This window comes from Bidens hawaiensis, unplaced genomic scaffold, assembly GCF_021521415.1.
Source record: "Bidens hawaiensis isolate Kalapana, Puna unplaced genomic scaffold, B.hawaiensis_p1.1 tig00050839_1, whole genome shotgun sequence".
Lineage (NCBI taxonomy): Eukaryota > Viridiplantae > Streptophyta > Magnoliopsida > Asterales > Asteraceae > Bidens > Bidens hawaiensis.
In genome coordinates, this window is record NW_027499126.1 from 48,824 (window position 1) to 62,082 (window position 13,259).

Here is a 13,259-nt window from a genome sequence, read left to right on the forward strand (position 1 = left end):
CTGGAAGGGGGATATCACTAGTAGTAAGTTTCTTGCCTAAGGAAAAGTAATTCGTATAAATCCCAATCAACCGAGGGACCCGTTTACTTACCTGGAGAAACTTACCAACGTGATAGAACTTATTAGGCCAAAGCATGTTATATCAAACGTCACATAAAACAAGTATTTTCATTCACAATCAAAGATAAACGATTTCAAGGTTAAGCTTACAATCATAGCTTAACATCATTCAAAACATTCATACGAACCTATTTATGTATAGGTTAAGTATCATTCACAATCAATCAATCAATTAGTTAAGGTTTTCCAACACCGACGGTACAGGTGAATACGATAACCTTTTCAATCAGTCAAAACTTATTTATACTCAATGAGACGAACGAGTGTTTGTCTTAACGAGTCAATCAATGTCTACATGAGATAATGAAATCTCTAAAACGTTATAATACAAAGTAGAGAATAATATCAACTCAGACCGAATACGCATGTGTCTGGATCCAAACATAACTGTTAAAGCTCAATCAATCAATCAATGGCAATGAAGCCGCGAGCTTAAACGGTCATGACCAGTTCTCAGTTTAGGGCCGTCTGGCTCGGGAAATACCGTTGTGTGTGTAGGGCAGTGGTACATATACCGGAAGTAGTAATGCTTCCGCTGAGATTGTTAAGAAAACTACATTTGTTTTGTAATCGTCATTCAAAATGTTTTATTGAGTCATACGTATTCACCAGCATATAGCTGACGTATTTTTCCAACCCATTTATGTAATTAAGCATTAGTAGCATTAGCAAGGATTGGAGTCTTATGAAGATAGAAGTGCATACAAGATGGCTCCGTTTTTGATAAACAAATCCTTGTATTATGAAACATATATTTTGTAAACTATACTTGGGTGTTTAATTCCCAAGTAAATTTTCAATGTAAATTAATATTATATTCAACCTAAAGTCTTCCGCTAAAATTAACCCATAAACTCTGATATATTTACAAAACAAGTACCAACTTGTGGTCACACGCCTAGGCCCTAAGTCGGGGTGTGACAGGTTGGTATCAGAGCCATCGGTTTCAGCGAATTAGGTATTAAAACATTAGTACCTAGGCTTTAACCATTATTATCATTATTATTCATAGGGATAAGATAGGATTGGTAAACCTCCTATCCCTAATCTAACTAAAATGCATATGTTTTATACTAACTACTTTGGTCGTAGACACCGACTAGCCATTCGATCAATACCGGCAATCATTCACGAGCCTTCCGATATGGAAAGTAGCAATAGTTATTACACTAGCTTTTTCAATCACAAACAACCAATCAATCCGGTGATACCCTATGGAAGCCAACCTGTGTATCTCCCAGGTAGTCAACAGTTTCCAATCGAAATTTCTGATGACACCATTGAAGACATTCCAACGTACTATCCGTCCGACATCCCAATATATCATCCTTCTGAGGAACCAGAAGTGCAGAACAAGATCAAACAGGAAACCGAATCGAAGTCATCAAGCTAGATGAATTGTCACTCTGATCAAAGGAGATGGCAATTTGGATCTCCATCACCAAACTACCGATACCAGATCCCACCGACCACCGCGGAACCAAGCCGAAAACCAAAAATGAAGGTTACAAATGCCCCATGAAAAGATAACTTTTCAAGCACCAATCAAGAACCCTTATGAATCCGACGAGTGTGGAAAATTTAATGAATCCATTTTATGAGCTTATATAAGCATGCCTGTCGCTTTTAGGTACAGATGACTGGCAAATCTAACAAGAGAAGGATCAACTTGATCTGATTTTTTTATATAATATGGGAATTTATGATATGTATCAACTGTTTATTTTTGGATCTTACATGTATCTAATAATTAGATTTATTTTATGTTCATGAATCTATATTTGTTATGAGCATAAATGTTACTATGTAATGGATAAAATTTATAGACAGTAAGCTTGGACTACCCAACGCTATCTGTGATCGCGGGCGTGCAGGGTCGACTTTTACAAATGAGTTACCCCGGGTAGCCGGGTTTTGTTTGTCGGTTGTTCAAGAAAAAAAGAAGATGTATCGGTTCCACTCTATGGACATTGAATTCCCACCTCTACGGCTTAGATTCATTTCACGATACATTACGACTGTGAGGGTTCAATAATGTGACTGTATGGTCCTTGTCCTATAATAGGGACTCCAATAATGTTATTGTTCTTTGATATCTATTAATTATATAATATAATTCATGTTGATTTTGACATTGTATGCGCACATGTACAAGCTCACCATACCATTTAAGCTTACGCATTACATGCAAAATCAATAGCTCAAACAAAGTACGAGGAGAAGTATGATGGGCGTCAAGACAACCATCATATCATAATATTTGGTGATACCATATAGATTGAATAATTTTTAAAAGACGGGATCCTAATGTAATTGGTGTGTCTATATGAACAAACAAAAACAGATCTTGAACACATAATATGAATGAGTTGGAACATCTTAAACAATATTTTAGATGAGCCGAACTCAATACATACATTATTTTTTTGTAAAAGTAACACTACTATGCAAAAAAGATGGGTGGGCCGTGGCCTGGCCTTACCCACACAAAGATCCGCCCTTGTATGTGAGATTTTATGTATAAAGCTAATTGGTTATGACTAGTCTTCTGACTAATAAAGTCTCTTCATATGATATCTTGCGTATAACCGAGTATGTGTTTTCTCCAGATATCTCAAGAATCGGCACTAGCTTTTTTTCAGTGGGAGCCGATAGGGATAGAAAACAGGACAGGGCGGTTAAAACCATGACTATAGTGTTAGAGTTCCTATGAACTTCAACGGCCCTTCGGGTTTAACTTATAAGAAGACCGATGCAACCAGGAGAGTCAAGAAAGTAAGTAGATATACAAGTTATCTTGCCTCGAAGTGGAAAATTTTTGGATTTATGGTGGCTTCATTTACTTATTGAGTCCGCAATAGATGACGGTTAAAGTGGCATCGAATTTCGAATTAAAGACGTGGATAGGTCCATTTTGTTTTTTTTAGCAAATACATTTGTCTTGTGAATTAAGCAACACTTTATGGGAATCTAACTTGTGAAGCTTGAAACATGTAATTGTAGACTTGTAGTCTCCAATATGACGAAAGCTTTTGACATACAAAAGCAACAAAAGCAGAATTTAAAAGCGACAAAGCTTCAATTCTAAAAAAACATTGTCTAAAGATATTTAATATTTGTACAATGTGTAATGTATTTAAATCCCTTTAGACAATAGTAATTACAGGCTTTGGGCCTTGGCAAAGTGTGTGAATGGCACAGTGATCGAGTGTGGAAAAGGTACAGTGGCATACCCTGGGCATGCAGTTAAGACACATGTTTATTTACAGTTGTAAGCTCAGGATAAAACACCAGTCCAACCCATGACCCACTTGTTACTATTGCACATTTTTCATAAACATTATACTCATTTTTGAGTAATTAGTTTTTTTTTTTTTTTTTGTAATGTAACATCCTAAATATTCTAATAAATAAAGAAAGTTGCGTTAAATTGTCATGCGTTTAATAATATTAACTAACGTCTAATATGGAAGAGATCATGGACTTAGATTTAATTAAGATGGATTAAGGGTAATGTGCCTTAGGTCCATGAGCCTTAAGGGATATAAATACCTCTTTAAATCACCCATAAACCCTAAAGCATCATTCATTTCCATCTTATTCTCTATACATTCAAAACACACACACCACACACCGCCATATACGGCCGGCGGCCGAGAGAGACAAACGAGCAAGATCCGAGAGAGATTAAACGTTAGTTGGTATTAGATCTTTATTTCACGAGATCTAGAGTGCATAAACAAGTTAAACGAGATCCAAACGAGCACTAAAGGTATGTTCTTGACCCTTTAAAGTTACATTTTTATACACGTTTAATCTTGAAACTTGAACCTAGAATAGATCAAGAATAAACGAAAGATAAAGTTGTAAACTTGATAGTAAATATGAGTGTAATGAACCCGGAAATGGAAACGGCTCGATTAAATGAACCCTTAAACTAGTATTGAACGTTTCGAGCTTAAAGGTCCAAACTTTACGTGTTTTCGGGTCAAACCATATCCAAAAACGACCATAGGATTGATCGCGAGTTGGTTAAATATCGTATCCAAGAGTTTCACGTATAACAGATATGATTGTGGGGGATTAAGATTGAACAGAGACGGCAGCTGGACAACTTCGCCTGCAAGCGAACTTCGCCTGCAAGCGAACTTCGCCTGCAAGCGAACTTCGCCTAACTGACAACTTCGCTCGTTGTTAAGTTCGCCAACCTTAAGTTCGCTGAGGTTAACTTCGCCTAAGGTCAAGTTCGCCCAACTGTAACTTCGCCTGGTGATAAGTTCGCCCATGATAAATTCGCCTAAGGCTAAGTTCGCTGAATGCTAACTTCGCCTGAGTTAAGTTCGCTGAATGCTAACTTCGCCTGAGTTAAGTTCGCTGAATGCTTAACTTCGCTGAATGATAAGTTTGCTTAAAAGATAAGTTCGCTTAACACTAAGTTCGTGTAAGGCCCCGTCACCGGTAACCCTACTTTCGTGTTGGATTTACTCATAAACACAGTTCTAAATATCAGAGTTAATTAAAAACTTTACGCGGAATATAAAACTTTCATAAAACATTACATATCAATTCATAATCATGTCTTAAAACATTCCTCTTGTCTTTCAAAATCAAAACATAACTTATAAAACATATCAGATCTTCAGATGCCAGGCTTTAGTCTTCTGCCATGTGTCCTCCACTCAAGCCAGCTGTCTCATCCTACTCACCTGCGTGCATACTAAAAGTCAGCTACGCTGAGTGAGTTCTAGTTAATCATACAATACCTTATTACATACATACGTACTTAACCTCATAACTTTCTTTCATACACACATAAGTACTCATACCTTCATTCTTACTTACATACTTTCTTTCTTACTTACATACTTTCTTTACATTCATAATTATACGTTTTAAAGAGCCTTTCGCCCTATAACCTCACAGATATTATAAGGGTCTGGTCCCTGACATCACAGATATTATAAGGGTCTGGTCCCTAACATCACAGATATTATGAGGGTCTGGTCCCTATCCTCACAGATATTATAAGGGTCTGGTCCCTAACATCACAGATATTATAAGGGTCTGGTCCCTAACATCACAGATATTATAAGGGTCTGGTCCCTATCCTCACAGATATTATAAGGGTCTGGTCCCTAACATCACAGATATTATAAGGGTCTGGTCCCTAACATCACAGATATTATAAGGGTCTGGTCCCTTGTTTTCGAATATTAGTAGGGTTCGATTCCCTCTTCGTTACCATACAACCATACATCATACCTCGAGTATTATTAGGGCTCGGTACCCTTTTCGTAACCATACAACCATACAACCGTCATTTCCTTCTTTTATTAACTTTATTACGTTCATACACATAAACATACATATCATACTTACCATATTTATAACGTTACAACCTGACAGTACGTGCAATATCCGAAGATCGTTCACGTACCATCAAGCAATCATTATTACATATCACATATATCACATATGGCATACACTTATCACTTAGGATAAATGTATTAACAACACATCAAGTATGCACACAGCCCCGAAAACATAACAAGGAATGGGGCTAGAAACTCACCTGGATTCTGCTTCTTTTTCTGATAGCTGTAAATCCCTTCTCTATTTGAGCTCGGCTGACTGTACAAGTTACACGTATCAATACTCGTCTGATCTAATCTGGTGGCCTAGTATTAGCTTACTTTAACTTATCGCTTTATAATTTATTTTCTAATCAAACTTGGCTTTAGGCGAAGTTAACCCTCGGGCGAACTTAGCTTCAGGCAAAGTTAAACCTTAGGCGAACTTGGCTTTAGGCGAAGTTAAACCTTAGGCGAACTTGGCTTCAGGCGAAGTTATCCTTAGGCGAACTTGGCTTCAGGCGAAGTTAAACCTTAGGCGAACTTGGCTTCAGGCGAAGTTAAACCTTAGGCGAACTTGGCTTCAGGCGAAGTTAAACCTTAGGCGAACTTGGCTTCAGGCGAAGTTAAACCTTAGGCGAACTTGGCTTCAGGCGAAGTTACGCTTGAAGGCGAAGTTACACTTGAAGGCGAAGTTCATCAGGCGAACTTAATCTTGCAGGCGAAGTTATCGCGCTGCAGATCTGTTTGCCCAGAAATCCTTCGTTTCTTAGCCAAATAACTCGATTTTGGTACCCACGGAATCGTATGATCGGCGCCTACAAATCCCAACCATCAAATCGGCCTAAAATCGACGTTTTAGGGGTCCGATTTGAACAGTTTGGGTTTCGGGTCCGGTTAACCCATCCAATCCTAACCATTTTCAGTAATATTAGCTTTGTTGGATTTGTTCTTACCTTACCAACTCAGATTTATCAACAAAATCTCGGGTCTCGGCTTCGAATCTTGATCGGTTAGAATGTGTGTGTTTTGAGTGTGTGAAGAAATAGATGTAAATGAAAGATATTTTGGGTTTAGGGGATATTTATACCCCTGAAATCCCATGGACCTAAGGCCCATTCTCATTTAACCCATCTCTATTAATCCGAGTCCATAACCCACGTCCATTACCCGACACTAGCCCGACCCATACCAACTCCCATTCTTTTATTTATTTCCTGATAACCCGAGTAAACTTTCCCTCTATTAATAAGTAATATAATTAATATTACTTTGAAATTTCGGGATGTTACAAGTCTTCCCTCCTTTAAGAGGTTTCGTCCCCGAAACCTAACTCATTCCCTATAAAAGGAAAACTTCTTATATTTACACGCTTTATTGAATCGCCTTCGCTTTCTATGTTACCCTTCTTACTTCCGACTTTGCAGTCATCAAATGGTGGTCATGTGTTTTAGCTATTTAAGGTAGCTTGTCCATGAGACCCTCGATGTACCACAACTCATCTCATACCTCCAAGGGCTTCGATTAGTACTTTTAACACTATTGTCTAAAACAACATTTCATCATAACATAATAATCGAATAATAACCTACTCAATATATTACGCGTCACTGATAACCATAAGTTTTAAACCTTAACACAAAACAAGTCCTTAAGCAAAAGTAACTTAATAAAACCATTGCATGAGCAATTATTCCTTCATCAAGCGTTCCTCTCTGCAGTTTCCCCAAGTCTTCATCCTTTCGCACCTTCCGCCCCTGATTCCTTGCAATCCCTAGCCATGTGGTCAGCTTTTCCGCATTTGAAGCACTTTGGACGATCAGGGCATTCTCGAGAATAATGCCCACTCTTTCCACACCGATAGCACCTGTCTGTCCCAGTCTTACATTCTCCCTGGTGCACTCGCCCACATGTCTTACATGCATCCTTGTTCCCAACCTTGGCCTTCCTCTCATCAGTTGTTGTCACCATCACGCCAGACCACTTAGTAGAGGTAGCCCATTTCTTTTCCTTCTTTTCCCCCACCGTTCTTGCTCCCCCACAATCCCTAGCTAAGTGACCCGACTTACCACACTTATAACATTTCTGGTCCTCGGTGCAATCACGAGTTATGTGTCCCTTCTTCCCACATCGGTAGCACTGATTTGGACCAGCCTTGCATTCTCCTAGGTGCATCTTCCCGCACACTTTGCATGTTTCCCTTCCCGCGACCTTTGGTATCTTCTTCCCCGCATACTCCACGACATCTACAGATCCTTTGGTTCCTTTCGCTCCTCCCTTATCATCATCACCCTTCTTCCCGTCTCCTCCTGCCTTCTCAGTGGCCCTTGCATGGTTTTCGGCAGACTTGTCAGTACGAAATTTCTTCTCTGCAGCAGCTACAGCGTAAGAAATGGCAAATTGAGTAACAGGATCCAGCTGATACCCTTCATTGCTGCTTGGTCCTTGCAAAGTTTCACTTTTATCCTTTTTCGTGGTAGTAACTAGTTCTTCAGAAGGTTCTCGGACAACGCGTATTCCAAGAGGACGTCCAGTGTGACCTCCCTTACCAACAAACCTTTTTGCTCCAGCCATTAGTATTCTAAAAGGGAAAACACAAACATCCTCACTCAAGGAACTATATAGTACAAGGATAGCAAGGCTAACAGGTAATAACAGTGGCCAGCTGTGACTAGCTGATCACATTGCTTTCCGTGTCCTATACACTTCCCTTTATGAGTCTCTTTGTGCTGGTTCTACTTAAGCAGTTAGTCACATCAAACAATCAATTACTCCTATCCCTATCGCTCACATATCTTTTCTTTCTCATTAACATATATCATTTAATCATACACTTTACCTGTACTGATCTTGCTTGAGCGACACATGGCATTCTTGAACTGGCATCTTCTTTCCTTTCTTACTTTAATCCCATTTTCTGTTCGAGTCTAAGCATCTAGGATGCTTAAATCTCTCGAACTTATGCTCTGATACCAACTTGTAAGGCCCCGTCACCGGTAACCCTATTTCGTGTTGGATTTACTCATAAACACAGTTCTAAATATCAGAGTTAATTAAAAACTTTACGCGGAATATAAAACTTTCATAAAACATTACATATCAATTCATAATCATGTCTTAAAACATTCCTCTTGTCTTTCAAAATCAAAACATAACTTATAAAACATATCAGATCTTCAGATGCCAGGCTTTAGTCTTCTGCCATGTGTCCTCCACTCAAGCCAGCTGTCTCATCCTACTCACCTGCGTGCATACTAAAAGTCAGCTACACTGAGTGAGTTCTAGTTAATCATACAATACCTTATTACATACATACGTACTTAACCTCATAACTTTCTTTCATACACACATAAGTACTCATACCTTCATTCTTACTTACATACTTTCTTTCTTACTTACATACTTTCTTTACATTCATAATTATACGTTTTAAAGAGCCTTTCGCCCTATAACCTCACAGATATTATAAGGGTCTGGTCCCTGACATCACAGATATTATAAGGGTCTGGTCCCTAACATCACAGATATTATGAGGGCCTGGTCCCTATCCTCACAGATATTATAAGGGTCTGGTCCCTAACATCACAGATATTATAAGGGTCTGGTCCCTAACATCACAGATATTATAAGGGTCTGGTCCCTATCCTCACAGATATTATAAGGGTCTGGTCCCTAACATCACAGATATTATAAGGGTCTGGTCCCTAACATCACAGATATTATAAGGGTCTGGTCCCTTGTTTTCGAATATTAGTAGGGTTCGATTCCCTCTTCGTTACCATACAACCATACATCATACCTCGAGTATTATTAGGGCTCGGTACCCTTTTCGTAACCATACAACCATACAACCGTCATTTCCTTCTTTTATTAACTTTATTACGTTCATACACATAAACATACATATCATACTTACCATATTTATAACGTTACAACCTGACAGTACGTGCAATATCCGAAGATCGTTCACGTACCATCAAGCAATCATTCTTACATATCACATATATCACATATGGCATACACTTATCACTTAGGATAAATGTATTAACAACACATCAAGTATGCACACAGCCCCGAAAACATAACAAGGAATGGGGCTAGAAACTCACCTGGATTCTGCTTCTTTTTCTGATAGCTGTAAATCCCTTCTCTATTTGAGCTCGGCTGACTGTACAAGTTACACGTATCAATACTCGTCTGATCTAATCTGGTGGCCTAGTATTAGCTTACTTTAACTTATCGCTTTATAATTTATTTTCTAATCAAACTTGGCTTTAGGCGAAGTTAACCCTCGGGCGAACTTAGCTTCAGGCAAAGTTAAACCTTAGGCGAACTTGGCTTTAGGCGAAGTTAAACCTTAGGCGAACTTGGCTTCAGGCGAAGTTATCCTTAGGCGAACTTGGCTTCAGGCGAAGTTATCCTTAGGCGAACTTGGCTTCAGGCGAAGTTAAACCTTAGGCGAACTTGGCTTCAGGCGAAGTTAAACCTTAGGCGAACTTGGCTTCAGGCGAAGTTAAACCTTAGGCGAACTTGGCTTCAGGCGAAGTTAAACCTTAGGCGAACTTGGCTTCAGGCGAAGTTACGCTTGAAGGCGAAGTTTATCAGGCGAACTTAATCTTGCAGGCGAAGTTATCGCGCTGCAGATCTGTTTGCCCATAAATCCTTCGTTTCTTAGCCAAATAACTCGATTTTGGTACCCACGGAATCGTATGATCGGCGCCTACAAATCCCAACCATCAAATCGGCCTAAAATCGACGTTTTAGGGGTCCGATTTGGGCAGTTTGGGTTTCGGGTCCGGTTAACCCATCCAATCCTAACCATTTTCAGTAATATTAGCTTTGTTGGATTTGTTCTTACCTTACCAACTCAGATCTATCAACAAAATCTCGGGTCTCGGCTTCGAATCTTGATCGGTTAGAATGTGTGTGTTTTGAGTGTGTGAAGAAATAGATGTAAATGAAAGATATTTTGGGTTTAGGGGATATTTATACCCCTGAAATCCCATGGACCTAAGGCCCATTCTCATTTAACCCATCTCTATTAATCCGAGTCCATAACCCACGTCCATTACCCGACACTAGCCCGACCCATACCAACTCCCATTCTTTTATTTATTTCCTGATAACCCGAGTAAACTTTCCCTCTATTAATAAGTAATATAATTAATATTACTTTGAAATTTCGGGATGTTACAGTTCGCTTACAGTAAGTTCGCTTAATGTTAAGTTCGCTTATTGTTAAGTTCGTTTAATGATAAGTTCGCTGGAGTTAGCGAATTAGGGCTCTGCCCCTTGGACCCTGTTAGGGGCTGCCGCCCCTAGACCCCGCTGCCAGGGGCGCTGCCCCCGGACCCCCGTTCGTTGTGGGTTATATAAAGATAGAAATACAATGTGAGTAGTAGTAGTTAATTGATACGTGTAAATATTATACAGTTAGCCGTGCACAGCTCAAGAAGGGAATAACGATTAACGGAGAGCGTAACAGGATTCAGGTGAGTTTCTAGCCCCATTTATTACAGTTAGCCGTGCACAGCTCAAGAAGAGAATAACGATTAACGGAGAGCGTAACAGGATTCAGGTGAGTTTCTAGCCCCATTTATGTGTTATGTTTTCGGGGCTGTGTGCATACTCAATATGTTTGTTAATACGCTTATCCTAAGAGATAAGTGTATGCCTTATGTGAATAATGTGAAATGTATGAATGATTGCTTGATTGTACGTGAACGATCTTCGGATATTGCACGTACTGTCAGGTTGTAACGCTATGTATAAGGTAAGTATGATATGTATGCTTATGTGTATGAATGTGATAAAGTTAATAAAAAAAGGAAAGGATGGTTGTATGGTTGTATGGTTACGAAGAGGGTATCGGGCCCTAATAATACTCGAGGTATGATGTATGGTTGTATGGTAACGAAGAGGGAATCGAACCCTACTAATATTCGAGAACTAGGGAACCGAACCCTACTAATATTCGAGGAAAGAGGGTACCGAGCCCTAATAATACTCGAGGAAGGAGGGTACCGAGCCCTAATAATACTCGAGGAAGGAGGGTACCGAGCCCTAGTAATACTCGAGGAATGTAGGGCGTAATGCTCTTTATAACGTAAGATATGAAAGCAAGTTAATACAAAAGAAAGTATGAAAGTATGAATGAAAGAATATAAGTTTGTGTGTATTGTATAATGTATGATTAACTAGAACTCACTCAGCGTAGCTGACTTTTAGTATGCACGCAGGTGAGTAGGATGAGGCAGCTCGCTTGAGGAGACACGTGGCACTGAATAAGAGGCTGGCATCGGAAGACTCAAGACGTTTAAGTTTAACGTTTTGTTTATTTTGAAAGACAAGATGTTGTTTTAAGACAAAATGTGTTTTGTTATGAAATGTTTTATGAAAGCTTTTATATTCCGCGAATGTTTTAATTAACTCTGATATTAGAACTGCGTTTATGAGTAAATCCAACACGAAAGTCGGGCTACCGGTAACGGGGCCTTACATGTAATTTCCTAGTTTTATTTTTATATTTATTCTTTTATATTCATTTAGCGTATAACATAAAATTAAGTTTTAAATAATGGTTTAAGCAGTGTTTTAAAAATCGGTTCAAACCAGCTGGTTGAACCGGATTTCGCACAGTAGGCCGATATTTTGAGCCGGTATTTTTTATCGGTTTGCTAGTATGTCTTACCGGCGGTTTTTTTTTCTAAATTACTGATTTTTACAGGCAAATCGGTTTTAAGTACGAGAAATTTTTGATATTTGTGGCTCATATTTTTCCAAAATTACTTTTAACCCAATATTAACATTCAAACGTGTAAACTTTATGACTTATTTTTTAAAATTGAGTGCTTTTGTATTAATATAGATTAACTTTTAGATTATTTTTTGTTATTTAAATCATTTACTTTTTGGTTATTTTTGGAGTTAAAGTTGAATTTATAGGAAATTATAAGGAAAACTATTCAACCGGTTAAACCTCCCGATATAACCCCGTTCAACCAGTTGTATCATTTTTTAGCATAATCCAGTACAAATAAAAATACCGGTTTTTAAAACATTGGGTTTAAGCTTAAGTTTATAACTTTTAGTAATAAATCCACATTATTAACTTTATAATAATCATGTGTATGATAAACATTGTTTTCATAATAGGATTCGTTAGATTAAGTTATGGATGACAGTGAAACTTGAATTTGATGGGAAACCAGAAACACGACACAAATGAGACGTGTAATATCTGGCCAATTAGGGTTTGGGACGGGTTAGGGTGTAACACCGTGAAAATTTCGAGTTCAAAATATCAATGTTTCATAAGTTAAAGGACCAAAACTGTCAAATTCCAAACCATAGGGTTTAAAAAGAAAATTCTTGTTTTCATGACCCATCACGATACGCGATGGATCAGAAGGGAAACCCATCGCGTATCGCGATGGGTTGTCTGACAGCAAGACGCATGGCTTGCCACGTGGCATGGCGTTCGCCACGTGTCAACACGTGGCACAATGTCTGCCACGTGGCAGACCTATGTGGTGATTCAACAAGGCTACGTCGCGATACTCGACGAGCTAGCTTAAGGCCATCGCGTATCGCGATGCCCTGGCAGATTTTGCCTATAAATAGTAAGGTCGGGGTCTTCATTTTTCACACCAAATCAGCCTTGCTCTCTCTCACTAAAACATCTCTCTAAACCTTGGGAAGCGTGCCCTCGATCCATCTCGAAAAACGTGCTTTAAATCCTCGATTTCCATACCCATTACCTCGAAGTACGTGCCACATTCCGATGAC